This window comes from Dermacentor variabilis, chromosome 7 (genome assembly GCF_050947875.1).
Source record: "Dermacentor variabilis isolate Ectoservices chromosome 7, ASM5094787v1, whole genome shotgun sequence".
Classification (NCBI taxonomy): Eukaryota; Metazoa; Arthropoda; class Arachnida; order Ixodida; family Ixodidae; genus Dermacentor; species Dermacentor variabilis.
In genome coordinates this window covers 160,728,251-160,747,209 of record NC_134574.1, presented here as the reverse complement: position 1 = coordinate 160,747,209, position 18,959 = coordinate 160,728,251, and the positions used below count along the sequence as shown (strand labels likewise).

General features: G+C 49.2%; 1 protein-coding gene across 1 annotated transcript in view; it reads left to right on the top strand.

The window, feature by feature from the left end:
* Positions 1 to 18,959, top strand: part of LOC142588323 (inositol-trisphosphate 3-kinase B-like) — a 312,671-nt gene that overhangs the window by 128,410 nt on the left and 165,302 nt on the right. The window lies entirely within an intron of this gene.

The following is an 18,959-nucleotide window of genomic DNA, read 5'->3' as shown; positions in this document are numbered from 1 at the left end:
TTTCTGCGTGCCGAATACGTGCGTAAAGGTTCATTCGGATGCTTCTTTCAGCCGCTTTTTCCGGCCACTTCCTTGTGCGTTTGTCGCCGCTAGGACGACTAGCGCCTTCTCCGTACTGCGTTATAGATCGTGCAACTGCACTCGATATTGTTCTCGGCGACGAAGGTCTCTGGACCGTAGCCACAAGCGTCGCATGTTGGAAGAGTGACACGTGCATTGCAGTAGTTCCCGGAATGGGCACACTTCGCTGAGCGAGGGGACTGTTTCATAATCAAATCGTGGTTTTGGCACATAAAACCCCAGCCAACGTACGCTCGAACCGCGCACCGCTCCGCTCGCCTGCCGCACGCGTGCGGTTGTGCCAAAAACTGCCCATGTCGCTCGCAGGTGCACAACTTTCGTTTCACCCTGCTTGCGTGCGGACCCAGTGTAAAGCGAAATTTGTGCTCCTGTGCGCGACATGTGCAGTTTTTCGTACGAACGCACGCGTGCGGCAGGCGAGCGGAGCGGTTCGAGCGTATACGCCGGCCGCACCGCGTGCGGTGTTTGGTGGAGCGGTGTGCTGAAAGCGACCCGGTGAAGCGGCTCTATACAGCGTGCAGCGCCGTTACGCCGAACAGGTAACATTGCTGCTGTTATGTGGACAGATGTTGCAAACACCTTGCATCGAGCAGTGCGGAGAAAGGGCCTCAGCACCCGCCGCGGTGGCTTTGTGCATGGTTATGGTGTTGCGCGCTTCTAAGCACGAGGTTGCGGGTGCGATTACCGGTCGCGGCGGCCGCATTTCGATGAGGGCGAAATGCGAAAATGCTCGTGTGCTTTTATATGGCCGTATACCTTAAAGGACCCGGCGGTCAAAATTAATCCGAAGTCCACTACTACGGCGTGCCTCATAATCAGATTGTGGTTTTGGCACGTGAAACCCCCACACTTAGTGCTTCAGCGTTGGTATTCTTTCTATATGCTAAGATAGCGCTTCAAGGTTCCCATGATTCTAACGCATTTCTTCGTTCATATACTCGATGATGTATCATGCAAATTATATATGGATGTGACCCCATGCCTTACGTAAGGGTGAAATGAAGGTTATCTTTGCTGGCGATGGAAAAGTTCGTCGAACGCTGGCGGCGGATGCCTTTAGGTTATTGCTTAACTCTAGCTCGGTAGATAGCTATACCATCGTCCTGCGCTATCGAGAGAGAGAGAGAGAGAGAGAGAGAAATGGGACTTGTTGCGCGGGCGCGTTCCCAGACGGACCAATGAGAAAGCGGAAATCGCGCGACGTGGGCGTGTCATCGTCGTCGCAAGCTAGGCGACCCCTTTATAGACTAGCAGCGCTGGTGGTACGTGTGTCTGGGTCGCGCACAATGTGACAGTATAATGAACTAAACCTCGCACACAGCGTGTGTCCCGGCGCTCCAGCTAGCGCGGCCCACTGTTTTGCATCACCGTCGGCCAGCAGCGCGTCGGGCGGAGGTGGTGGCAGCGGCGCGCCCGATCGCTTGCACGTCCTTGAGTTCAACGGGAAGTACGGTCTCCGTTGACGTCACCATTGACGTCACGGCGCCGCACTGGCATCCGTTTGCCGCCGTCTCCTCCTTCATCGAGAGGAGGTGGCGAGGGAGGCGGTGTTTGTGGGGGGGGGGGGGGGGGGGATTTTGTTCGTGCGCGCGAACGTTCTGCGCCGCGGCGACAATCTTGCGTCTCACCATTTCACCTTCATCTCCCGTGACCCACACCCCCCACACTCCGTATTGCGGCGGATGAGCTAGCTGCGCGAATTTCTTCTTTTCCTTTTCTTCTTTACTTTTTCAGCTTCCTCGCGTAAGTAGCCACGCGCCAGCTCGCAGAACAGAAATGCAGACGCGAAGTCATTTCTCGCAGAAAACTGCGGATTCGTGTGCAACCGTGCCTGGAACATCACTTTCCCTCGGCCGCATATGCGATCACCACACGCGCGTACTTTTTTTCCACATCACGTTATATAGCGCCCTTTTGCGATCCCGCGGCTTCAGGCTTGATGGACTGCGTGCGTCGCTTCCGGAGGCAGCTATACTATACGGTTGCCTGTCGGCGCACGCCGCTTTCTCTGCGTTCTTTTGTTGCGTGCACTGGGGAATTTCGCGCCGATAGACGGCGCGAAGCAGACGTTCTTGCTGAAGCGAAAGTCCAGAGACGACTCGGCACATTGTGGCGGAATATTCCGAGATATTCAGCCAGCCGCAGGACTGGCGCCGGCACCGTGCGAAACGCCCACTTTTCGGAAGCGTCGGCTTAACACCTGACACTCGAGAGTGTTAACCGGTGAAAAAAAGGAAAATGAATCAGGGAAGAGATTGACAGAGCCTGAGTCTTTACAGGCATATATCCATAGGTAGCAGCGGCGTAGCCAAAAATCTTGTTCGGGGGGGTGTCTCTCGTTGCAGCTCGGCCTCCTCCTTATAGAATCTGTCGAGGAATCAAATACATGAATAATAACTGCATCGAAATTGCCAAAGATGAGCTGCAAACGAATTATTGAACGCTACGCTCTGTCAAGACAAGTAAGATATGTATTTTTTTCATAAAAGAATATACTCGTATGTCCCAAAAAATGTGCCCGAAATAACCGATATCAATGCTTCCCTGTTTTTTATGAACTTAATAAGTAAAGAAAATATCACACAAACCTTAGAACTATATCAGTTCGAAACCAGCAAAGCAGTGCATGCCGCTGAAATAAAGAAACAATGTAAAGGCTTTGAAATGAAGTCGAGGACAAATATTGTTTACATTTTTTTGTACATATGCAACGGCCAGAGAAAGAATGTCAATAACGCTGTCCCTTGTTCCAATGTATTGCGCAGGAGCAGCTGTCACCGGTCGTGTATTGCATTTTTCCCATCAAAAGTTTATGAGAACTTCATACCCATAAAGTTACAGAATTGAGATCCATATGCGGTCCGTAGATTACGCGGCCTCCGCGAGATGCCGCGACGAGCCCGCTCATCATCAAAACGCCCTTGAAACTTTGTGCTCGGATGGCGCTCCTTGCGTTATGTGACTCCCGGTGCATGGGCGTTGCCAGGAAACCAGCCCGATTTCACAATGTTGGCGCTGAAAAGTCATTTCGAGTGTGAAAAAGACATTCTAGACAAAATCCAGAATGATTTCCGGCGCCGTGGGCTGTTTTGGTCGACGGTGCATGATAGCACGAAAAAAAATTTTGGAGGGCGGGGTACTGAAGCCCCATAAGCGCCCCCCCCCCCCTCAGTATACGCCCCTGATAGGTAGGTATACAGTATAGTGATAGAGGTTCTTGCTTTCCTTCTCTCTCTCTCTCTCTCTCTCTCTCTCTCTCTCTCTCTCTCAGTGGAGAGACAGATTACTGAACGAATAAGAAACCAAACACTCGCCAAAATAAGGAAAAAGTAAAGAAAGATAAAACAAACGTTGACGCTTAGAGGCCTCTGCTGGCTTTTTGTTCACAGTAATAGCGAAGATGCGCAGTCCTCACTTATATGCCGTAAAGATGGCGCAATGACCGTGGATATCTGGTAGATTGCCCCATGTCCTGTTAATCACACTTGGTGTACACAGAGGTGTGCAGAATGCTAGACTGCAATAGATGCAGTAAAACTTGATTAGCTGGAGCAAACTGGGTGACTTTTTGTCGCCGTCAGGTTTTAGAGGGCTTGCCATAAGAGGTCATCATACGCCGCGATATAAAACATAAAAGTGGTAGGGCTGTTTTGTTCACGCTGTTGTATTGGTAGTTTCTTTGTAATGTTGGGTGTTAATTATAGTGTTATCCAGACGAGTGCATGATATGCATATGCGCAGCTGTGTTATAGTTGTATGTGTACCTCATATACAGGGTGGCCCAACTAAGTTTAGCCAGAGTTTAAAAATATGGAAATGCCACGTCGCTGGAAAGAACAAAGGTAACGCTGTTTGCGTTCGCTTGGAGATACTCGAACTATATTTTTCATTCCGCCTACCTAGATAATTAGCCTCAATTAATTAATCAACTTCTGAAGTATCAGAATTAGATGAAAAGTGTCAATGAGAAAATTGGAGAGCGTCAAGGAAACTCCAGATACAGCTTTCTGTTGCTCAATACGTACGTGCTACATAAAAGAGTTTATTCTTTTCTTTTTTTTTTTCGGGCGTGAAAGCAGCCCGAGAGTACGCGCGAGGTGCCTCGAGCGGCCAGTCGCGCGGCAATATTGCGCGCCGTCTCTTCCCGTGCGAGTTTTCATCTGGAGGGCACTCAAGGTCCGTTCGGAAGAGCACAAACGACGGTCTCGACGCGCACATCTGGAGCGACCGAAGCGAATTTTATTCAGGAAGTAAAATTGAGTGGCGATTTAGCGGTAAATGCGAGATACATGCGTTGGCGCGTTGCGTCGCACCTCTTTGAGTTCGCGGATGCACAATTTAGACCGCGTTCACCACATTGCAGAGTGTTGTTCGGGACCTCACTTTTCCCCCTCCCCAAATGTAGGGTAGCCAACGGGGAACGTCCTTGATTATCCTCTCTGAAACTTCTCGTTTGGAAGAGAGAGAGAGAGAGAGAGAGAGAGAGAGAGAGAGAGAGAGAGAGAGAGAGAGAGAGAGAGAGAGAGAGAGAGAGAGAGAAAAACCTCCCGTTTATCTCTCTGACGGTTGTCCGGAGGAGACCACCGTCATTTGTACTATATATGTACACATTAGGCATACACAATCATCTATGCTCTCTCATCCGCTCACGCGTGTACGGCTTCCTGCACTTCGCATACATGCACGTTTTTTTTTTTTTTCAATTTTGACACTCTTAATGCTACCGCATTAAAAGGTTTTCAAACCCTCATCCGACGTCGCTTTTGCGCCTGGAACCGCATTGACAAAGCTTTTCGTTCGTAAAGTGCTGTGTGCCATTGTCGGGCATTTTTCGCTAATAATGTGTCCAACTCAGTTGGCATTTGCTCTTGCGAATAGTTATAAAGCCTAAGAGCTTATCTTGTGAATGAGGGCTTTGGTTCTTTCTAAGAGACAGTTGATATTCCATGTGTTTTAGCGAACACATCAAATGATCTTTAATAGCGTTGAAAAAATAAATTGGCTACCCGGTTACACCTTCGCTGATGCATTTCACTCGTGGCTTTGCGCACGTGTAATGGCGCGATAATCGTCAATCAGTTCTTTCGTTAAGTAAGATTCTCAAATTAACTGGAAGCTTTGGCCCAGGTGCTCATCTAAATACACGTAAAAGGAGAATTTGTTTTCTCGGCAACCACTGCACCAAATTCGGCGAGGTTTGTTGCATTTAAAATATTTTTTAAAAAATCTAGTGACTGTTGGTTTCGAATTTTTTATTTAGGCTGTCAATTTATTATTAAAAATTGTCAAAAATCTCAAAATTTCAGAAAACGAGACTATCAAGTTTACAGCTTTGTAACTCATCAATTAAAAATTATATCACCATTATGTGAATTGCATATAATAATACATCAAAAGCGGACAAAATTGCTATGGCGCACATGAATCTAAAAAAAATTAGTAATATGGAAATACGGCTGTTGCAGAACCCTTGTATACAACGCAACGAATTCACGTAAGGTGTAAACTAGCATATCAAATTTGTCCGCTTTAAATGATCTAATGGATGCCGTTTATAGAAGCGCGATATCTGTTCTTGATGCATAGCTATCAATTTGTAAACTTTTTGCTTCTATATTGCTCTATTAACTTCGTGCTTCTTGAATTGCTGCGACCATTATAAGCCCCTATCGCTCTTTAGTACCTTATTCATCCGCGTCGAACCATTATATCAACTGTGACAAGACCTATCTAACCCCTCGTCACTCCTTGTCGTCCTTATGAACGCATTGGCTGCACATTGACCAGCTCGAACGTGTTTTTCCTTTCGAATTTATTCTGTTTTATGCATTACATTTTTCTTTTCTTTTTTTGACAGGGATTCGTTATACCGGCGCTCGCCGGGATGCCTTGTTTTACGGGCACGAGATTCGCGCGGAACGCAAAGTGAAAGCGTCCGCCGAGTCGCCCTAGCATGTAAAGCAGTTCGCCGATCTCGGGCATCTCACGTGGGTGACAAGCAGGGACAAGCAGGGCGTCCGCCTGTCAGCCTTTCTCGGCCGGTGGAAAGCATGCCCGCGGCGCTTGTTTTTCTACGACGACCGTTGTATCGCGTCGTGTACAGCCGGAGCCGGTCATACCAGTCAAGGAAGGAGGAATTATTTTGAATCCTAATGCGCACTTTCTCCTCGAGATAAGGTAACCAACGATTATGCCCGACAGAACAAAAACATCCGCCTTCTTTCTCCCTGCGCGTTGTTGGCTTTGACAAACTTTGGAGTTGCTTGCACCGATTAACACAGCCTGAGTACGTGATCCATGCCAAGTGGACGTAGATTTATTAAGCCGTTCATAGAGCTTTGTATCCCAGGTATTTCTGGCTAAAACACCCCCCCCCCCCCCCCTCACCGTCCGTCACCTCCCACACACGAAGTCTTCTGTGCCGATGAAACCAGCTGTATGTTGTCGGCAAGCTCTCGGAGAATCCTCCAATTTTCTGACCTTGATAATAGGGTAATACCACTGTCACACGGCGCGTGTAATGTCATTCGCAGCGAATTCGATTGTGTGAATTCCGCTTTTGTTTCTTCGACATGGGCATGGTGAATGACATTCACAGCTAATGGCATTCACCCACTGAATGAGTTTCCCGAACTAATGAAAGCACTACTCGTGTGATCTCGACGACAGGGGCTTGGCAAAAAAAAAAAAAGAAACAAGAAAAACGATATCGGTAAGCTAAAGCTAGATGTAATGAGAGTAAAGATTGTCGTAATTGCTGTTACGAACTGTTTAATAATTTTGTGACGTACGGTAAGATGGTTGAAGTAGTTTGTGCAGCTATATTCTCGATCCCAGTCTCCGACTTGACGCTCGCACCTCTTCTCGGCCATGTTTACGAACGCTCGTCTGTTTTTGTTTTTTTTTTTCATTTCTGCATATTGTTTTCGAAGCGATGCCGCCCTAAAGCCTATCCGCGAACCACGGAAGCCCAATCTGCGGCTTCGTCAGAGGAGAACGGGAAGCGAAAAGCGCGCTGGACCGATGACGAAACGCGCGCCTGAAAGTGTGGGAAGTCCACTTCACCAATTTGCGCACGCAGGGGCGAAGCGCAACCTGAAATTATACTCGTCGATGGCCGAGTGCTTGCGTGCGCAAGGCGCCGATAAACACCGCCATCGATTGCGAATGCCGTTTTGTATGACCGTGTAGACGGGGAACGCAAGACGGCAATGACATTCGGTACGAATGTCGTTTACTGTGAATGACATTACACGTGCCGTGGGACAGAGGCGATTAATGAACTAACTTTTGTTCAGTATTAACCTTATGGCCACAAATACAACGTTTAAAACGTCACTTCTAATTGTTTGCGACGCGTTGCCGTTTGCCTAGCTCTCTCTCTCTCTCTCGTGACTATTCCGTGTTTAAAAAAAAAAATTGGGATATCTTTAAAAAGCAGCCTCGGCTAGCCATCTAGCTGGCGTTGGGCTAGCCCCTTTCCCCGTCACAGATGATATGTTTTAAAAAACGCAGGTAAAAAATGAGCTACGCTAAAGACAGTTGAAAGTGATCTTCAAGTGCGCTATACAAACGTTGAATACCATCAAGTTCATAATTAAAAGTTGTATAATTATCGCTGCTAAATACCTAATAATAGGAAGAAAAAAGAAATATTCACTGGAGGCTTCTTCTAGGGATTCCTCCAAACGGCACACAGTTGGTTTCGTCCGTGCAGAAAACTTCGCCCTCTTCTTTTCTTTTTCGTTTTTTCTTGTTTTATTTCTTACTTTTAATTTTTTTTTGAAGGCTTGATCTGTCAGCTGTATAAAGGATGCTTTTTTATTTAGCTGCACGGAGTTGGTTAGTGTAATTATGTTAATTATTCAATTAAGCATTTTGATTCATCGAGTAATTTTTAGTTGAGTGGTTGGAATTCTCCTATATCGGCCATATGAACCTTCTTTCTAAAAAAAAATATTGGTGCAGCTACAAAAAAAAAAAAAAAAACACCTGGTATGCCTTGGCACATGGATAGGCGTCCATAATGCATGCTATACCTGGATTCTGTCAAGGCCTTCGGCGAAACCTTCGTTGTTTATCGCTGTTTTCCGCCACCGACTAACTTTTCATCCTGTCTCCATGCTAGTCCCCGTATCTTCTCTCAGTCTCGTAATTTTTTTTTGTTCTCCTAACCTGGCTCCCTTCTCTCTTACTTCGGTTCCATCAGCACTGATCCCCCCCCCCCCCCCCCCACACACACACCGCATATGCTAAACTTGCACGCCATCTTTGGCGCCGCACCAAATCATGAATTCTTCCCCGCTCGAGCTGTTTTCTTCTGCAATCCCCCCCTCGCGCCGACGCACGTCACAGGTCGCGTGCCTCGACATCGTCGTTGTTATGGCTCGGCGCGATTCCGCGTCTATTACGGGAATATCATTTGGCACCGACGACAGGTCGCCCGCTGGCGGCTAGAGAGACAAGCCGCGATCGGATCTCCGGCTCGATCCTGCGGTTGTTCGACGCTTACACGTTCGTCGCGCCATTACGCCGCGGTGCCCGACCGTGATCGTCGTCGGCTTCCGTCGGCCGCAGCCAACGGGGGTGATCACCGTCTCGGCGTTCTCGTTGCGAGCGCGTCGATCATTCTTCGCTCGGTGAACAGCGTTGTGCTTGTTACGTCCCATACCGCTCTTTTGAGATTGTGACGCAAGTGTTTGTGCATCACCGCGGATTCCTATCGTGTGCATGGAAGGAGCTCGTCTGCCGTACACCGTGCGTCGCTCGCTCGCGCGTTCCGCCGTTGTGCTTGATTCGAGGTCCCGACAACTCGGCGTTGTAGGAGGGTGCGTTGCGGACCTTTCGGTATATACACGCTGACCATCTTTGGCGCTCGCGTTTCTCTCTCTCTCTCTCTCTCTCTCTCTCTCTTCGCGTTGGTGTTCGAGAGTTTCGCTGCGTTCCGAAAGCACGCCCGGACGCGTGACGGTTTGAATTCGGCTGTCCTTCAGACGCCCCCCGTCGGTTTTCAGTCGGAGAGAGAGACGGATCGGCGAGCATGCCGTAAGCCGTGTACTACACGGTTGTGGGTGCTGTGACGCTCGCGCCTTGAAACTGCTTCGAATCAGAAGAAAAAAAAAAGAAAAAAAAAAACACCGTCGGGCTTCGTCTACACTGTCGGGCAAGTTTTATTATTGTTTGCCCGACATAACTTGGCGTCTGGGGTGTGGGAGTTTTGCGCTGAAGGATGCCTCGGTCCTTTCGAGCGTGTCGTTGACGTAGTTTCTTTTTCATTGGATAATTCCGTGTTCAGCGCTGGCTTCTTCTCTTTTTTTTCTTTTTTTGCTTTAGCGTATATTGTCGCGTTGACAAGCTCGCTACGCCGTAGAGCGTGCAAGTTGTCGTGTCCTTCCGAAAAAAGAAATACATACATATATATATATATATTTGTGTATATCCGCCGCGCGAAGCGTGACTGCGCCGCATCTCGAAATCGTGAGCGCGCGGTCGAAAAACCGGCGGGGCGGGATCAAAGGAAGGACCAGCTTGAAGCTTCCAGGAAAAAAAAAAAGAAAAATAAACAAAAATAGACAGGTGCAACCACGCTGCAGCCACACACAGGCTGGCACGGCTTTGGCGTCTTATACGGTCGCCGTTTCGACGGCAACTGTCGAGCTTCCGGGGCACACAAATTGTCGATCGTTGCGTCGATCCAGCGCGCGTCACCACTACGCACGATTATGTTTCTCATGACGCAACGACGCGTCCCTGGACCATGCGATAGAGCTGGGGAGGCGCGTTAGCACGCATCGCGATTCCGCGCCCGCAAATAGCTCGCCGAGTGGCCGCTAAGAAACGCGCTCCTCCCATGCTGGCCTGGGCCGAAGGGCGATCCTTGAACTGTCGACGTGGACGGACGCGCTGCGGTGGGTCAACTTCCTCGCCGACGCCATGTGCCGCTCGCACAGAGATGACCCCTGGCTCGTCCGGGAGAGAGACCTCGACGAACTCCGCAACGCTGACCTGCGCGCGAGCCTGCAGGATATCTCGACCCTTTCCGAGGTGAGTTTGCGCGCGGCGCGCTTCTCGCATTCCCGAGGCCGCCCCGACGTGGATGGGTGCGCAGAAGGGCGACATTTCGTCTCTTTCAATCCGCGATAACACCTATTTCTCGCAAACATCTCGTGGAGTTCGTGTCTCGTCGTTAGACGTCGCGAGTCGGCGTTCAAATTCGGCAGTGACATTTTGAGCCAACGAGAGGTCGTGGCAGCCCTCCGGGCTTCTCCGATTAGCCCAAAATGGCGCCGTTGCCAAGTTCGACAATTGGACAATTCGACAGCGTTGCGGATTTTTGACCAATGTCCAGTATAGCACCCCGTCGGAGTTCGCGACAGAGCATTTTGGTTTCGCCGAACACATACTGAACCAGCGTAGCTTCCACGTGCGTATATATGCGATGGTTTCGTATTTTCGCAGATGCGGAAGTGGAACGTCAGAAAAGTAAGTCAAATTTAAGGCTGAGTGGCGTACTTGGTCTTCATTTGCTGTTGTACGTAAGGTGCGGGCATTATCTCTTGCCGCAGCCCAAACTAACGCCCGATGAAATTGTGGGACTTCTTTCAGGAGCGCTCTTAATTGTGCGTGCTTTGCCTCTGTAGCAGTTCCTTCATTGCCGCAGAAAGTCGTGCGCGGCTGTCGTGGGTTCCTTCGACTCTTCAACTACGATAACGCCTGTGCACGAGTGATCACTGGTGGCAGTGTCCTCTGGTGGTTTGACCCCTTGAAACTCTTAATGAGTTCGGCGACAGCAGGGGAAAAGTAAACATGTCGGCAATAGAGGTCAGTAAGAGGCGACTGGCTGTTTGGTGGCAGAAAAGTATAGGGACGCCACAAACAACGGAGGCGAACAAAAACAAAGTTCTGAGCGGCGGGTCAGAAAGCTTGATGCTGGAAGTTCTTTGTGTGCGTGGGTGTGTGGGTGTGTTTCAAGAAGTTAGGTCAGACATTAGGCAAAATAAGAACAAGAGCTTGGTGGCGCGACCCACCACTCCGTTTCAAACGTCCTGTTTGAAACGGAGTGGTGGGACGCTCATACCATCCATCCATCCATCCATCCATCCATCCAGCGAATTCTACTGCCGCCACTCAGCATGTGTGCTCATCACATACCGAAATCTTAGTCACAACCGTTTCTGGGTGACGTTTAGCGGGTCTTCAGCGAGCGAATGCACATTGATTGAAGGGAGACCTTCTTTCTATAAATGGGGCTCTTGCATTGCCCAGGGGGCGCTGCGAAAATGGTGCTAAAAAGCACCCTCTGTCCTGAACTGGGTAGTACCAAGCTGGGTCGTCTGCTTCGGAAAGTACGTTTACAATATGGACCCGCCACTTTCGGTTTTGTTGTACCACGGCTTGCAGCGAATATCGGGCGCCGAAGATTTTTTGAGGCGTGGCACGCTGCTTAAAGGCAATAAATTATGCAACGCCGAATACGTGTACGCCGTTCAAGAAATAAGCGGCGAAGCTTTAGCGCGGTGTCAATCGCAAGTGAAGCGAGTCGCGTACGTAGTTGAACTTCAGGTAAGGCTTGCACGCTGATTCAGGCGCACAAACGCGAGGAAATGCTTGCTATAAATGAATTCTCAGCAGCGATAAGCAGACATCATGTGTACGGAACTGCTCGAGCGCACGACGGTACGCGCCGCGACGGCAGCGGTCTTTCAGCATGCCGCGATGTGCAAACTGTTCGAACGCACGATCGTACGCGCCGCGACGGTATACCGGTCTTTCGACATGCCGCGAAACGGCGGGCCTCCTGCAATCTGTTGACTGCATGCGGCTAGACAAGTAGTTATGCCTGCGCTGTAGGAGCGGTCATCTGTTCCTTTAGCAACTGATAAATAACTGATGCAATGCATATGAGCTCGCAGTAGCGTACGTACGAATCGCGCTGCAGCGCGAGCCCGTGCGCTGCTCGCTTGATGTAGCTTTTAATGACAGCGCTCGAACATCGATGTGCTGCAATCAATACTACCTTGCTGCGCTGCCTCTGCGTGCTGGCTTGAGGTCAAGGATGAGCACGTTTAACTCGTTTTGCTCGTAGTGGGGTAGTGAATTGTCACCGAATCAGCCCAACCATTTGTGGTCCATTTGTACACACCTGGTCACTTCACCAGTTCGCACCAGTCGAATTGCTAATTGTCGCTGTGGCCGGGTCTCGAATCGTGAATCACCAGCCATGCCTCTGCTATGTCGGTCTACCGTCGGGACTTTAAGTGCAAAAGACCGAATTTTAGAATGCAGATAATCAAGCAAGCTTCAAAACAGGCGAATCAGTCAGCTTATGGCGCGAAGTTTCGCTTACCCAGCGCGACGAACTGCGGCTATCCAGCGCGCCAGACGCTCCGCTTTGTGAGGCCTTGAAAAAAAAAAAACGTTGGAATCTTATGTTGGGATTCAAGCCTTCTTGTTCATGGCAGCCCACGACGCAGAAGTAAGGACGGTGACGCTTTTTCGAGGCTGAGCTAGGTCTCTCCGGATCTGCGTCGCCGATTCCTTCTGCTTCCAGCATTACGTCTCACGGAGAGTTCGTTTTCGTTTAACTATAGGCTGCGGTTAGCTCGCAGCGTGGTAGGCGTGGTCTGTGAGAAGTGACGAGCCTTTTCGCACTCGCAACAGGGCAGAAAAAAGTGCGAATCGACGCAAAACTCGGGCTAGAAACGTGCTTCGCCACAGCCAGGGCTCAATACTACTTGCACAGATAACGTATCGCGCGCCGCCACCAGGCGCCGCTACTATACACTCTAAGAAGAATTCCGGGGAAAACGGGAGTAACTGCGCAGTTAGTCCCAAAAAGGGCGCTTTCGTCCGTCAACGGAGTAACTGCATGGATGTGCGTGCCGTGTGCAAATTTTGGAGAGTAAGTGTTTAGTCCCTGGTCGGAAAGAGAGCAACGGGAGGACGAACGGCTACAGTTACTCCCCATGCGCTCCGCGGTTTTCGTCCATGTCCTACAGTGATGCGGCGAAAACTGTATTGTCTATAAATCGCGAATAGTTCGAAGTTCGTGCAGTGTCTATTGGACTACATGCAAAGCAGCACTTTGCCTCTTCGTGAGAAAATTGCGTGAAATTTAAAGTTGGAATGTGAAGAGCCATGGCCCTTCGTGCGCACACCATAAGTGAGCGATACACATTAAACGCGCAAGTAATTGATAAACTGCCAGATTTTGCTGGTCAATAGTGCCTAAGTTCTTTCCGTTCCAAGGAGATTACGAACTTAACTGAAGCGATGCGTAGCTTAAACGGGACACACTAAGCGACAGAGCAATTGTCCGTCTCTGTCGTCTTAGGTGCCCCGTTTGAGCTCGCTACACGTTTACATCGCGTAGTGCCTCATCTTAAAGCACCCTAAGAATACTCTCGCAGATTTCTTTTCGCACTCGCTTATGGTTGCAAGTACACTACACGTTACATTCTCCCCGCACATCATACAAAATATGCCGAGTCGCTTATACATTGCCGCACCTGCGTTTAGTGGCTTAACCTGTCTCAATTTCCCACCCCGTCAACTAATCTGCCGTGGTGCAGTGGTTAGAGTAGCTGACCTGGGAGCGCGAGGATGTGGGTTCGAATCCTACTTTCGGGCACCTTTTTTTTTCTTTTTTGTTCAGCTCAGTAATCTTTTTTATTAGGGTATAAATGCCTAATTTCATTATTTGCACCTTTGCGGAGCATCGGAAATAATGACCGTTACTCCCTTCAGGAGCATCGGAAAAGAGCAACTGTTAGTCCTCGGAGGAGTAACGGCATGGGGAGTAACAGTTCATCCCCTCGCACTTACCCCCTAAAGGGAGGAATGGTTGTGGCAGATCAGTTGCTCCCCTAAAGGAGTAACCTCAATACCCCATTTCCTCCTTTTCTTCTTAGAGTGTACCTCAAACTCCAGCGCAAGATGCCCATACCGGGAGTTTCATTTTATTTTTAATGCGAAATACTTTCGTTAACAAATTCAGCGGTGATTTAGCGCGAAATGCGAGAGAAACGTGTTATCATTACGTCGCGCCTCTTTATGAAGTCCTGGATCCATGGCTTACGCCGCGTTCAACATATTGCAAAGTGCTACTCAGGAGTTCACTCGGCAAGCGTCCTGCCTCTTCGAGGAGCGATATATGCAACTCACGGTGGTACGAAGCAACGCCACCGTCAATGCCACTATATACGAATGCACACGCTTTTTCTAGGCCCTCCCATCCCGCTCTATACCTCTACCACGGGACCGGCTTCCTACACTTCATACACACACATTTTTATTTTATTTTTTCACTTTCACACTGCTATACTGCTAACGCCTAAAAAAATAAAGCGGTTATGTCTCGGTTTCTGCCGCCTTTGCAGATGGGCTATATACGATGGCTAGACGCACATCAGCAGCAAAAAAGAAAGCTTCGATTGTAATTCCGATGATTACTGCAAATTTACTAATAAACTTCTTATTTACTCACTTTAGGTAACATGTTTTATTTGCGAAATTGAAGCCGAGGAATAGTGAAGTCACGTCTACTTAGCATTGTTAGGGTTGGCATCTGACACCACGTGGCGGAGAGGTCATTCACCCTACCCCTCTGAACCGGAGCCCACGTGCACCGGAGGGGTCATTCACCCGACCTTCGCTGAACCGGAGCCCACGTACACCGGAGGGGTCATTCACCCGACCTTTTGTGAACCGGAGCCCACGTGCACCGGAGGGGTCATTCACCCGACCTTCTCCCCGGATTCGTCGATGAGAGGATCGACCTCTCCTTCCCGTGCTTGATATTGTAGGAGGAGGGGCCCTCTCTGCGTGCCTGTCACGTGTCATCGATGAAAGCAAGATCCCGCCCACACTTGTAGAGAGCTATTTAAGGGGCTCCGAAATGTACCTTGATAGACTTCTTACTTGAGACTTCATACTTCATGCTTTTCTTATTTTCGTTCAACTACCTTTAAATAAACCGTGCAAGTTTCGCACTAGCAAATCGCCTCGCCCCTGCTTGGTCGCCATGATCTACCGGATGCCTGCAGCCCGCCGACAACGCCACGCTACCCAATAAGTAATGTCGGTCGAGCTTCGTTAGGCAGGCGCCGCTACTTCTCGGCAGCAGTACGGTACGCTACCCTGGAGTACGCAACAGCATTAACCCTGTAAGATTAGGAGCACTTTCGAGATGTGTATACCTTAAAATGTGCTACGAAATACGCTGGCGTTCCAGCTAACAGTTTCCCGAAACCGTGCCTCGAACAGTTCCGGACGGTCTTAACTGGAACCGCGAAGCATTTGCTTTAGCGGGTGCAATGTGGCGAAAACGTATACGGGAAGAATTCAGTGAACGTTTTTTCGTCGCCTATACGCCTTTCCAGATATGCATTAACGGAACTTGTGACCATGTACGCGCCGTTGCCGTGTCTTGCACAATGTCTATTGGGCCGGCGTGCTTTCTTCACTTTCGTCTTCCTTGCTGGCTTGGTTCGAGAGGCCATGCTTGTGAGTGGGTCCCGGGAATACCTCCAATCATCTCACCTTGCGTCAGCCGAACCAACTTTTACTCCCCGCAGATTTCCTAATCCCATCACATTGTATAATTTCGTGCGGCTATCGAATGCCTTTTCCTTCCTCTGGGCGCCTGTGCTATGACCCTTATCGACCTCTGGTTATCCGTTCCACGCACACAGTATTAACTTCTCGGCTCGATCACCTCCTCACAATCGTTACTATAAAATACCGTCTGCATTCAATCTCAAGCACATATTTCTGTTTTCCGTCTCTCTAAGGTAATACGAGGGAGTGCTGAAATGTTCCTGGCTTTGCGCAGAAAGAATAGAGTCGCAGTTTTGAAAGTGCACATTTATTCAACATACTCTGCCCTGAGACTGATGGAATTGTGACATCGTTGCTTCAGCTTTTCTAGTCCATTTAAGAAAAAAATCTTGTGATAGTTCATCAAACCAGCTCTCAGCAGCATGTTTGACATCAACAATGTTGTCGAAATGGTGACCCTTCAGGTGTTTGAATTTAGGAAACAGATGGTAGTCGGAAGGCGCCAGGTCAGCTGAATACGGTAGACAAATTGAAAACCCGGGTGTTGAGTTTAACAGCCACTACGTTGGAGGTGTGCGAATGTATACATTGTCCTTCTACAAAAGGATCCCTTTGGTCAACTTTTCCCGGCGTTTCGGCTTTACTGCCTCCTTCAACTGCTCCAGGAGGCTGGCGTAGTAATCGCCGGTTATACTACAGCCCTGAGCCAGGTAGTCCGCCAAAGCAACACCGTCATTGTCCCAGAAAATGAACACTGTGACTTTGGTGGCCGATTTATAGGTGCGGAACTTCTTCGGTCGTGGGGACTCACTGTGACGCCATTCCTTTGACTGTTCCTTGGTTTCTAGGTCATAAATGTGGAGCCAGGTTTCATCCTCGATCACTGACCGGTCCAAAAATTTCTTCGTATAATCAAAATGGGCCAAAACAGCTCTGCACGTCTCAAGTTCGTGCCTCTTTCTGTTCACTGTTCAAAGATTTTGACACCCACTTCGCTGAAAACTTGCGTATGTGAAGGGTATCGGTAGTAATGAAACCATCGCGCTCCCAGCAGATGTCCAGTGACTGTTCTATGTTTGTGGCGGATATTGGCATGTCCTTAGGAATCAGTTTACGGACAGCACCGCTTTTTGCCGGATCTGTTGAAGTTGTGAGGCGCTCACTGCGGGGTTTATCTTCAATGCTAAAATGCCCCCTGTCTTGAAGTGAGAAACCCACGTTTTGACTGTGCTTTAGGAAGGACACTTCTACCCTAATGTTTGTGACATCTCAGTGTGAATGTCCTTTGCAGACGTTCCCTGGAGAGGGAAAAAATTTCATGACGCCCCGTAAATCCGCAGACGTGAAACTTGCTTATGCCTCGACCATCTCTGGTTCTATCTGAAGTTAATATAGCTATTGAAACCAGACACAGCTCTCATTTTCGCCATCGCTTGATAATTAAGATATCAGGTTTTTATATGGTACTATGTTTATGTTTCAATTCTAAATGCAAGGTGGCAAAGTCAGGACCTTTTCAGCACCCCCTCGTATGACGCTTATGATTTTCGCACCCGTCGCTACAGTTGCGTTAAACGTGTATGTGTTTCAAGCGTTTGGCAAGCACAACGCCAACGCAGCAACGTCGTCGCACAGCCTTGCTCCCGCCAGGTTCCAGGAAATGTTTTCCTCTACGTCACCCGGTTCCTCGTGATTGAAATGAGATATCCGCAGAGAGAGGCACAACGCGCTCCGCACGTTTCACGTATACACACCGACGGCCGTGTGCCCGCTCAGCAGACTTGGCTTGCGCGCGCTGTCGAGAAGTTTTCGTACGCGTCAGCGATTTCGTCGTTACGTCGTGGAACTGGGTGAAGAAAATAAAAAACAATGATGTAAGAGAAAGACGCCCACAGTTAAAAAGAAGCAATCAGAGGTTCCGCGTGCTTAGAGTCACGCAGCTGTGTAGCTTAGTTGCCGCCGTTCCCACATTTTTTCACGGCTGAAAGAGCACAGCCGTCTCCGCGTGTTTTTTCCCGTCCTATATATCTTAGCTTTTCTGGAATCGCGTAAGCTTTCTTCTGTCCGCTGCAGCATTAGCTTTCTTTTTTTTTTTTTTTTTTTTCGTATTCCATCGCTTCCTTTGTGTCTCTCTCTACGCCAGCGCTCGACTTTGGAAGTTGCTCCGAGCCGGTCGTGAGGCGGTGGTGCAAGGCGCGGATTACAGATGGGCAAAAAAGACATTAATCACCGTTCCTCCTTACCCGTGCAGGGGTATGACGCAAAAAAAAGCAAAATGTAAAGCAAGAAACTGATTCATTCATTCTGCGACCAGTTAAGGTTGCGCTCGCTTTGGAATGCTTCCGCTGCGCATGGAAATGCGTGCATTGATCGTTTCCTGGAGGATAACGGAAAAGCAGCGAAAGAAGCAAGAAAAGGAAGCCGTAATGAGGAAAAAAAAATGAAGTAGTAGCGACCTTCAGCGCCCGTGAGAAAGTCGCAGTGTCCGCGCTGTCGAGTTTGTTGTTATATAGTTTCACCAAAATAACCGCGTAGCTGTAGCGCTGCGTTAGCTATAGCTTGTTTCAATCCACTGGGCAAAAGACTGTGCTGGTATTCCGTCACCTCGCGCGCGGCGTCCGAATTCGTGACCGGGTCGTCTGCTCCTGTTAACAGACGACACTTGGAAGAAGTGCCCAGTTCCTGACATTAAGCTGCTCTGATAAGCACCTTCATTGACCTGCCCTGGAACTCGGGAAGTACTTTTCCATTGTGTTCATCCGCAACACCGGGAGCGCGTCTATACAGTAAACAGTATACAGTAAACAGTATAGACACCTCAAAACACAGTATTCCGACGATTGGCGCTCCCGGGGTTACATTTAATAACCGCTGTAGTTAATCGCAGTTATGCAAGGTAACCGCTGTCGAAGCTTGGAACTACATTTTGCTCGCTATTTGGTGACTCCTCCACTGCTACCATATCTCGGTCCTCACGCACGACTTCTGCGAGACAGAAGAAAGCTGTGTGTGTTTTTCGGATGGCTTCTGCGCTCTCTACTAGCGCTCGCTGTTTTAATTGTTTCCTGCCGTTGTCTTGGTCCACGCAGGCTTCTTGCTGCTTCGAGGCAGTCGAGCGTTTATTATTGCACTCGGTCTTCCTTTACTAACTGTTGCGTTTCGCCTGCGACACGTGGTTTTGCCGGCGCGACTGCGGCGGGCGGCAGACATTTTGGCCCGATCGTCGTCGCCGCAACACTCATCGCCAGGTGTTTCCAGGCGCGTCTGCGGCGATGCGACCGCCTAGGGATCCTCCTCGCATTCCAGTCATTGTGCCCGAA